Raw genomic sequence first — 11,396 nt, forward strand, 5'->3', positions numbered from 1 at the left:
TCCCCCATGTTGGCAGGGGGCCAAGGCTTTTTTCTAAAACATTTAGAGCTGGGTATGTGTTTCCTGCAAGTGTCCAGAGCACAGGCTCAAGACTCCATGGGGAGTGCACTAGTCTGAACAAGTGTGTTTACTCCATTAAGCTAGAATTCATTGAGAACAAATATGAGGAAGTGATTTATAAATTATTAAAGCATTATATAATGACATTATAGAAGTGGTTGCCTTAGGGACCCACTCATTTTATCTCTTGAATCCATAGGATCATAGATATACAACTAGAAGGGACCTCAGAGGCCATCTAGTCCAACCTTCTTATTTTACAGGTGGAGAAACTAAGACCCAGGCCTTGATTTGTTCCAGGGCACTTAAATAGTGTCAGTGGCAAGATGTAAACCCTGGTTCTCTGCTTCCAGAGCCCAAGTTCTTTTCACTGTGCCTGATGTCACTTTTTAAAATTAACACCTTCATTTTATTTTTTAAAATAATGGGGTTTTTCCCCAATTACATGTAAATTTTTAAAAATATTGTTTAAATTTTTTTGAGTTCCAAATTCTCTCCCTCTATCCTTCCCCTCCCCTACCTCAAGACAACAAGCAAGCTACTATCAATTTTGTATGTGGCATCTTATAGAACATTTTTCCATATTAGTCATTTTGTTAAAAAAAAGGCTTAATTTTTAAAATCCCCACCCCCCAAATGAAGCTAGTGAAATATAGTATACTTCTATCTGCATTTAGAGTCTATCAGTTCTTTCTCTAGAATTGGATAGCATTTTTCTTCATGAGTCCTTTGGGATTGTTGAGAATTTTATTGTTGAGAATAGCAAAGTAATTCACAATTGATCACCTGATCTCATTCTTGAGGCTTATCCCCTAGTACTTTTTGATATTCTGCCCTGCTAATAATCTCCTGTCCTATCTCACCTTCACCATGAGACATCTCCAAACCTCCAAACCATACTCATGCTCTCCTTCTCTTCAGTCTCAAAGGATTAGGTGACTTTTCTCTCTGTCAAGACTAATCCTACCTCTTGTGCTCTTGATCTCATTCCCTCTCATTTACTCTGGGACTTGCTCCATGCTCATTCTTCTGGAAGCCTCTCCACCCCTTTTCATCTCTCTTCCTCTATTGGTTCCTTTCCCTTAACCCAAGTATGTTTTAGTATTCCCTATCTTAAAAAACAAACATTCTCATAACACTGCTACCCCCTCAAGCTGTCATCTTCCCTTCTCCCATTTAGTTAGCTGCCAAAAATAATCATATACATTCTCCCTGTTCCTTCAGTCCAGTCTGCTCTCTACTACTGTACTGCTACTACCCACTATACCAGTGATGGTGAACCTATGGCATATGTGTCAAAGATGGCATACAGAATGCTCTCTGTGGACATGGGTGCTGCCCTTCCCAGAGTTCATTACTAGAAAGGCAGAGGGACTTGGATGGAGCTCCCTTCCCCCTCTCCACTGTGCCTGACATTTTTTCACATGACCCGCCTTTCTGCCCAACAGACCAATGGAAGTGCTTTCTCCCTCTCCTGTGTGGGGTAAGGGTGGGGAAGGTGCGGGGTACACCTGGCAAGAAATATAAAGAATGCAACCAATTTGATCTTCAACTATAGTGACATTCAGAAGCTCTCTTTAGCCTACATACATGTGCATCTGACAGTGAAAGTAAAAGGACACAAGTAGTTAGGGATTTCATGTTCTGTTCTTTTGTTTTATATACTTCTCTCTTTTTCTGGCTAAGGTTTAAAAAATTCCATATTTTTTTTAATTACAAAACTTCATATTTTGTTTTATTTGTTTTGGAGGAGGGATATCTTCAATTCATTTGACTGCTATTGCAAATATTAATACAGTCAAGTATAAGCTTCCTTTTTTCTTTTCTAAGCAAAGAAGTTAACAGGTTGCATAGATAATGATTATTGGGCAGTCATGAATCTTTCAATCAAGCTTTATTTGTATAAAGCAAGATTTTACTCACCTTCCCCAAGTCCTCTCTCCTATTCATGGGCACACAAAAACACACACATGGATATAAAGTTGATTAAATCTCCCTTTTAGCGTTTTAGGGGTAGCACCAGAATGGTTGGAGTGATCCTTCAAATGCTGTTGGTTTGAGCCCCATTCCAGTGAGGGCTCTTCTCTACACACAGTCTCTAGAGAAATTGCTTTAAATTTAAAGCAGTTGTTACCATGTCACCACATTAAGTTCACTTCTGAGGGTGGCATAAACTATGAATGAAATTGCTTCTTTCTTACCAGACACAGAGTATATAGGTGGCCAGGTTGTTTACTATAGGCCTGAATCCTACAGCTTGTTCCTCAAGGGTATGGTCCCCACCAAACTCGGCTGCCTGCAAACTTATTCGGATTTCGGCTCCTTGATTTTTCAAAGTTAACCCAGTCTGTTTAATCTCCAACATTTTATTCACCTAAGAACAAAAAAGAATGAAATTCAACAGCCACTAAAAACATTTATGATTTCATGTTAACCTGGGTGGTGAATAGGCTATAGATGGTATCTTGTTCTACCAAAAGACATACACCCAGAGGTCTGCTGAAGCTAGTTCAAACCACCTCAGGGTAGCCAATTGTTAAATTTTCATTATGAGCGTGTACACTTTCAAAACTTGTAAATGCTATAAATTAAAGTTTGATTTATTGTTTTGTTAACTGTCTAGACCAGTGATGGGCAAACTACGGCCCACAGGCCAGATGCGGCCCCCTGAAATGTTCTATCTCTTTGTGACATTATTCCTAATCTGATGAATACAATGACTAGGATACAATACAATGAAACTTCGAAAGAGTTGCTTTAGAAACAGACTGACAGATGAGCATTTCCTTTCCTTTGGACCCCCCTTTAAAAAGTTTGCCCATCACTGGCCTAGACTTAAGTAAGTGATGGAGAAGATGAAGAGACAATTCAAAATGTGCCGTGCAAGCTTTTTTGGGGGGTTGTGGGGAATTATGTACCACCAGTTCTGGCTTGGGGTTGTCGTTTAACAGGATGTTCTTTGGCACACAGTAGATAGGATGTATCTGCTGCTCTTCCTGGTTTCAGCTCCACAGAACAAGATTCTCCTTACAGGTTAAGCTCATCACCCTGCTGTAGACCAAAGCCTTGACTGATACAACTGGCTCCCAGCTTCCTCTCTCCTCTGATTGGAGGGCTGGAGGGTGGAACACTAAGCTCCTCCCAATGCCTTCCTTTATAGCTGGCAGAAACTGGACTTTGGGACCTACTACATTTTGCATCTGCTGCTCTGCTTGGTTTCACCTGGTTTCAACTCCTCAGAACAAGTTATTCCTCTCAGGGTATTCTTTGGTGTCCACTTCTCCATCTTTCCTGACTCCTGTCTCCTCTCCTTAGGTTATAAGCTCCTGGAGGGCAGGGCAGAATGTCCTCATTCTTTTTACTAATTATATCCCCAGCCCTTAGCATAGCCCTGGGCACATAGTAGGCACTTAATAATGTTCATTGGAATGGATTGGATTAGATTGGCTATTAGAGAATGTGTGTTCCAAAAAGGAGAGGAGGGCCTCTCCATTCCACAGCATCATAAACTTCAAGAAGCAAGTTCCTAAGCATTCATGAGTCTCCTGTATTTGTCCCCAAGACTGAGTTCTCATGGACTAGCCACCTTATACATGTAGAATGGATGTATGCATGCATGAATGAATGAAAAAAAAAAACATGTTCTGAGCCCTTATGATGGGCTGGGCTGTTGTGCTAGCCTCCAGGGGATAAGAAAACAAAAGGAAAAGTTCAATCTAATAAAGGAGATAAAATGCTAAAAGGATCAGTGGCCAACAGAGGGGTACTTCCTGACAGAGGACTGATAGGTCAGTGGAACCTTAGGGGAGTAGATTAAAATACTCCATATACAAAAACAAAAGCAGCTGATGTGATTGTGATCCGTGATTACAAAATGAAGAAGGAAAGGAATGGGCAAAGATAGCTGGTGAGTCCATAGTGCAACTGGCTAGAGTCTGGAATGAAGTGAATCATGAGTAGGACTTTTAAATAATGATCTAGAAGAAATAGTTACTCTGCTGGGGAGGAGGTTCTGGGAAGAAAGATGGTCTCTGTGGAATGTATCAAAACAGAGCCTGGCAACCTGTAAACATCATCCTAGTATCATTTTGCTGGCCCTCTCTCAATCCTTTGTAAATCTGTGACAAAGTTTTTCTTGTTGCCAAGAGAAACACATAGAGCCACAAAGAAGAATAGATAGACAGGTATGTGGAGGCAGAGACTGACAAGCTTATGAATATAGATCAACTGAAGTGGAATGGGACAAAAAGTGATAGACACACAAAGAATAAAATAGGGACACAGCCAATTGGAGAGACACTGAGGAAATTAGAGAGATGCAAAGAGGTGAAGAAAGATAAACCTCTCTAAGAACAGCTTGAGGAAAGGATAAAGAAGCAGTTAAGTTAAAAAGAGATAAAATATGAAGAATGCAAAAGAAAGAGGGAGAAAAGTATTAAACACACAGACATTCACTATTTTGTTATGTCCTTGTTTTCAGTAGTTGTTTTAAACCCTGTTCAACACTTCATGACCCCATTTGGGCGTTTCTTGGCAAAGATAACATTTTTTTCCCCACAAAAAATTTCCTCCAGCTCATTTTACAAATGAGAATACTGAGGCAAACAGGGTCAAGTGATTTGCCCAAGGTCACATACTAAGTGTCTGAGGCCACATTTGAATCCAGGAAAATGGATGAGTCTTCCTGAGTTCAGGAATGGCGCTCTATCCACTGTACTACCTAGCTGCCCAACTCACTATTTTAGGTGATCACCTTCTGTATCTTAGTTTTTTCCTCTCTAAAATGATTGGATGGTTAGAGGAGAATAATCTGTTACTCTTTATGGGTCTCCTTCATTTGGATTATTAGCCTCTCTTCCAGGGATAGTCTACTCCTGAAACAGATTGTAAAAAATTTGAACATTTATATCTCCAGAATCGGGGCCCTTTATGTCAACACTTGATCTATTGTTTTGTTGATCACACAGACTTAGAAAATGATGGAGAAAACATTCAAGCTTTTTTTTTTTAGAAGACCAATGATATCACTGGGTGAATTGGATTTAAGTGAGGCAGAGTTGCACAAAGTCTATAGCCTCATTCTCTTTTAGAATCATCTAAGTTCAGTGGCAAGACAAAAGTCAAGACAGGTTGGCCATGACCCAGGGTGTAGTGGATGACATTGATGTCTCCAATGTCTAACCAAGCTCTAAGCACTCCCCAGCCCTGTCTCTGGCCACTTTCATGGCTATTGGAAAAAATTGTTCTTATTCACCTATTCTACAGGGGAAGTCTTCACATGCTTAGAGTAGACACCCTACTGACTCAATGACAAGTTTGGGGCCCATCTGTTACCCCTAACTTGGATTAGCCCATCTGCATGCTATAGTTTCTTAGAGTCATAGGTGAAAGTTGGGTGACACTAGAGGTGGATGAACAGTCCAGTTTGTATGTGGGCTCCTCAATTAGAGAATGAGCATCTTGAGAGCAGGGATTGCTGTTTTCTTGTCTTTCTTTGCATCCTAGCACCTAGCACAATGGACTGGCACAGAGTAAATGCTTAAGAGATGCTAATTGACTGATATGTCCCAAATGGAAGTCAACATCAATTAATCAATCAATAAGTATTTTATTAGAGACTACTACTTGCCAGTCACTGTGCTAAGTGCTGGAAAGGCAAAGGCAAAAAGGAAACAATCTCTGCACTCAAGATACTTACTTGATTGGCGAAATAAATCTAGGCCAGCTTGAAGAAGGAGATGGTATTTGGGGGAGGGAGTGGGGCTGGAGAGTGGCTAGGAAAAGTTGTAAAAGAAAGCTTGACAAGGGCAAAGTTTTAGCAAATGAGAACTGTGGAAAATCAGGATGTTACTGTGGGAAGGCTTCACACAAATGAATTTTGGGCAAATTTTTGAAACGAACAATTCTGCAATCAGCACAAAACACTCCATCTTTTCTTTAGGGATTTGAAGTTAGTGAGGTACTGAGTCTAGGCAATATCTTATTTTCCGTCTCTGCCATTTATTATAATTATAATGCTTTGGTTTTGTTATTTAACCATTTCAAGTATGTATGTCTTCTTTCTCTGACAAGTTTATAGGTGTCACATATATTTATATATACACATATATATATGTTGTATGGGGTTTGCAGGCAGGACTAGCACCTATGGTATGAGGGGTTGTTGAGCACTTTTCAGGGCTTCTCAGTCACCTTTGGGTCTACCCTTCACCCAACTCTCACCTGCAGCTTCAAGAAGCTGTATGTAGCATGTACAGCAGCCACGTTCTAGTAAAATCATGTCAACAGATATACTAAAACAGGATGATTGTAACCCAATAGGCTTCACACCAGTTGGGTAGACAGTGCCTAACTCATTGAACTAGTTGTCTAGCTCAATTGGTCTATAAGAACAAAGGATGAACAGCAACAAGGTGATGTAAGAAAAAGAGCAAGCATAGCAATTAATTAACAAATTTAATTAAATACTATGTGCTGAGTACTATGCTAGGTAATAGGTTATATTAATAATACAATAATCATTAACAAAAATTAATATAATAATAAAGTATACTGATTTGTGCTTGAAATAAGAAGGCCTGAGTTCAAATTCTGCCTCTGACACTTTCTAGATGTATGACCATGGGCAAATAATTTAATTTCTCTGAGTCTCAGTGCCCTCATCTATAAAATGGGATATCTTTAGTACCCATTTCATGGTGTTACAATGTTCAAAGGGGATAATGTAGATAAAGCGATTTGCAAACCTTAAAAATAGTGTTTTACTTATTTACTATCACCCACAACACACTACAATCCATATACTATAATAGGTTAATGATACTATAGAAAGATTCACGGGCTAAAAGATCTGACTTAGTCTGGACTTTGCCTCTCAATAGCTCTATAGTCTAAAATGATAGTACCTGTCCTTTCTGATTCACAGCATTGTTGAGAACATTTAACTAGGTTGTGTATGTGAGACTATTGAGTAAACGAAAAAACACCAAAGAAGTCTAAGTGACTGTTATAACATGGAATACAGCAGAACCTCATTTTATATGACCAATATGTTCCTAGAATATAAGTGTGAAAAGCAAACCCCATTATTAAGTATTTCTTAAAAGAACCTACCTAGGATTTCTGTATGAACTGGGAGAACCTCAGTGCACTGATGCAGAGTGAAATGAGCAGAACCAGGAGAACAATTGTACACAGAAAGTGAAACATTGTGGAATGTTCCAATGCAATGGACTTTGCTACTAGGAGCAAAACAACAAGCCAGGACACTCCTGAAGGACTTATGGGAAAGAATGCTAACCACATTGAGACAACTATTGGAGTAAAAACGCAGAAGAAAAAATATATGACATCGGTTTAGGCTTTAAAATCTCTATAGCAAAAATGAATAATATGGAAATAGGTATCAAGCAATAACATTTGTACAATGTAGAATTGCTTGTTGGCTCTAGGAGGGGGAAGGAAGAGAGGAGTGAAAGAAAAATGAATTGTGCATACATGAAAAAATATTCTTAAATTAAAATTTAAAAAAAACCTACCTAGACATTTGATGACTTTTCTTAGGTATGTCAGAGCTACTAATATCACTTCTCTTGTACTTTGGGGCCATTATTAATAACTTTAATTATTATACACATTAATGAAACAAAAAGAAACACTGTTCTGATGTGGACACAGCTTGTTACAAGTGAGAACTCTGAACAAAGATTAATGCAAGAACTTATGTTGGGTACAAAACAATGTCAGACCCACACCAAGGCTCCTCAGAGTGAGAATGAAAGTAATTGGATGAACTGCTATGAGACTTTTGGGAAAATAGCATTGATATAGCATATAATTTAAATGTCTTATTTTATATATTTTCTTCATTTATTTTTTCAATTGCCAATTGCACATTTAATGTACATGTGTTGAGTTTAAGTAAAACAAAGTCCTACTGTACATACATTTGGAATTAATCAACTTTTTTTCTACCACGCTGCTCTTTTACATAAAGACCGACTTTCTCAATTCTTTTAGTTGATTAAAATGTGTTACTATAGAAGCCAGATTCATACACTTGGTCTCTGAATGGAGAAGTCAGCTTTATTTTGTTCCATGGTCACAGGTATCATTAAAAGCTAGCCATGCTGCAAATAAGTGCCCTGGTCTGCCTGGGAGAGTGGCCTAGCATATATAGCTCCTAAATCATCAAAACCGTAACACTAGGAATGAAAAGCAGCTCAGACACTTACACCTTACTGTTTTAAGTCAGTAGAATTCTCTTGGTGTATGAAGGTTAGCCTATTGTCAGTAAGAACTATCATCCCAACGGTTCATGTTTAGACAGCACTTTAAAGATTTACAAAGCATTTTGCTCACAAAACCCCACTCCTAGCTCTACCTCTCTGGACTTTTCTATTTCTTCACCAGTAATCTTCTCACCCTAGAGATTCCTCTAACCTGTGACCTTCTCTGATTGGGGTAGGGATAGGAGGTCCCAGAGCTGGACCACCATTTCTTAAAGTGCCCAGGCCATGTTCATTTTACTCTCTTCTGCACTCTTGCTAATTCTGGGCTTTTCCACCTCTCTCTAGAATTGTATCAAAGTTCCTTCGTTCCTTTGTTCCTTCATTTGTTCGTTCTTTCCTTCCCACTACCTAGATACTTCAAAGCTTCAAAGATGAAACAGACTTGCTCCCAGCTCCAGGCCTAATGCTCTATTCACTGTGCTGCCCAGCTGCCCCTTCCCCTACTTTCCAGCTCCATCATTTTATGTATTGTCTTTGCTCAGTATAATATAAGTTCCCTAAAGGTAGAAACTTTTTTTAAAATTCTATTTTCATCTCCAGTGCTTAGCATAGTGCCTGGAGCACATTAAGTACCTAATAATTATATATAATTATGTAATATGTAATATGTAATGTATGTATGAGATAGGCCATATGATGATTATATGTAGTGTATGTATGTAATATGATCATTATATATATAATTATTAGGCACCATGTTTTATGTATATGTATGCATATATGCAAATATACACACTTATATTATATATGTATGCATATTTGTATCTATCCTATAAGATAAAGAGTGCAACTATTATTATTCCCATTTTACAGGTGAGGAGACTAAGGCTCAAATAGGTAAAGCAACTTGCCCATTGTCACACAGCCAGGAAGTGTTGAGGCTTAAACGAGTATCGTGTCAGTATTTATGTCACCTTTTAATGGCTGTCTTATATGTAGAACAGAAATGGCAATACTGATGCTAGCTAACTGAGATCCATGGGTTCTTTTACTTTAGTGGCAGAGACTCAATCTCTCTGTTGCCACAGGTGTGTGGTTTGGCTGGCAACCTGTCTTTTACTGGCAGAGGTGGATAATGGTTACAGCAGTTCCAGTCTGTCTGGAGCCATACTGACTTAGCCACTAAGAAGCTCAAGCTGTGTAAGTGATTAGATGTCATAAGAGGCTGTTCTTATAACATCTGGCCAGGGAAATTGGAAACTTATGGACAAAATAAAAATCATTAAAGTAAAGATTAAAGAAAACTTTTATAATGTTAATAGAGTTAAAGTTGTAGGAATTTACTTTATATGGCAAGGGCAGTAATGGGAAATTTAATAATACTATAAAGGCTTAAATATTTTACTCATTTTTATACAAACTTTATTTTTTAAGTTGTATTAATGCCTTTTATTTTTACATTATAGTCATTTCTTGACATATCTCACACACTTTGCTGAATCTTTGCTTGTAATGAAAAACAGCTAACTGATCAATAAAAAAACTCCATCTGACAGCATATGTAGTATCTACACTTGTAGTTTCCCACATGCTGATTGAGATGGGAGGAGTGTGCTTCATCTTCTGTTTTTCAGAACCCAAACTGGTAATTATAATTAATCTAAAGTCAGTTATCTTTGCAACTTATTTTCCCTTACATTACTGTAGGCATTGTTTATATTGTTCTTTGACTTCTTTTCTATATTGGTTCATAAAAAGCTTTCCATGTTATTCTGAATTCCTTCTCTTTATTATTCAGCTCTTTTTTTTTGCCTTTTAAAATCTGTCATTGTATATCTTATTCTTTTGGCTCTGCTTTCACTTAGCCTCCAAACTGATGTTATAGAAAGGTACAAACAAAAAATACGGTGCAAAAGTTATGAACAACAAAAAAAATCAATTTCATTTGCTCAAAATAATAAAATCAAAGGAATATTAAGAGATCACTTAGTGCATTCTCCTACATTTAGACAGGACCGTACTCAAAGTGGGCAAAGGATAGAAAACAGGTTTAGTTTTGGCTCTGTGAGTTTGATGTACCAGCTAGAGATTAAGTGGAGGGAAGAACATTGAATTAGGAACGGAGATGATATAGGTTTGAGTCTCAGCTCTGCAGCTACATCTGTGTGATCTGGCACATCACATAATCTTTCTGAATCTCAATTTTCTCACCTTTAAGAGAAGAAGATTGCATTATATCATCTTTGTGGTCCATTGGAACACTACATCCAATAAGCCTATTATAAAAATATTATCAGATTTAAAATCAGTCATTAAACATTTACAAAGCACCTACTATTATATCAGGCACTGTACTAAGCACTGGGGATATAAAAAGAAGCAAAAGATAATCCCTAACCTGGGGGGGAGGGGTTCATACTCTAATCTATCAAAAGAAAGTAGCTGCCCCTTTTAAAAATATGTCCAGTGACTCAAATAATGTACTTTTCCTTGGATAGATCTGTGATCTCATCAGTGTGGTTCCTCAAAAGTACCATCTTATCTTATGCAATTCAGATTAATCTGGTCAAGTTCTTGGGAGATGTTGTCCTCACAGACTTTAAGTTCATTTTGTTGTTGTTCAGTTGTTTCAGGCCCATCTGATTTGCTGATCTCATTTGGGATTTTCTTAGCAAAGATACTGGAGTGATTTGTCATTTCCTTATCCAGCTTATTTTACAGATGAGAGAACTGAGGGCAACAGGGTTAAGTGAATTGCCCAGGGTCACACAGAGGAGTGTCTGAGGCTAGATTTTGAACTCAGGTCTTTCTGACTCCAGACTTGTCATTTTAACCACTGTACCACTGAGCTTTCCCTGTAAGTCCATTACTAGACTATAAATTCTCAGGGCAAAGAGAGCATGTTTTATCTAAACTTTGTACTTATATCAGGGCTCTGCACACATTAAGTGCTTGTTGAATAAATGGATCTTCTTCATTACCATCATTGAAAACAATAATTAAATGCCTGTTTGTGTGGTGGCATGCTATCAAACATATGCTATATAACTCATGCTGGTCAGAATTTGAGAGGATAGATAACTTAGTTCCAAAAACCTTCCTTTT

This window comes from Gracilinanus agilis, chromosome 6 (genome assembly GCF_016433145.1).
Source record: "Gracilinanus agilis isolate LMUSP501 chromosome 6, AgileGrace, whole genome shotgun sequence".
Lineage (NCBI taxonomy): Eukaryota > Metazoa > Chordata > Mammalia > Didelphimorphia > Didelphidae > Gracilinanus > Gracilinanus agilis.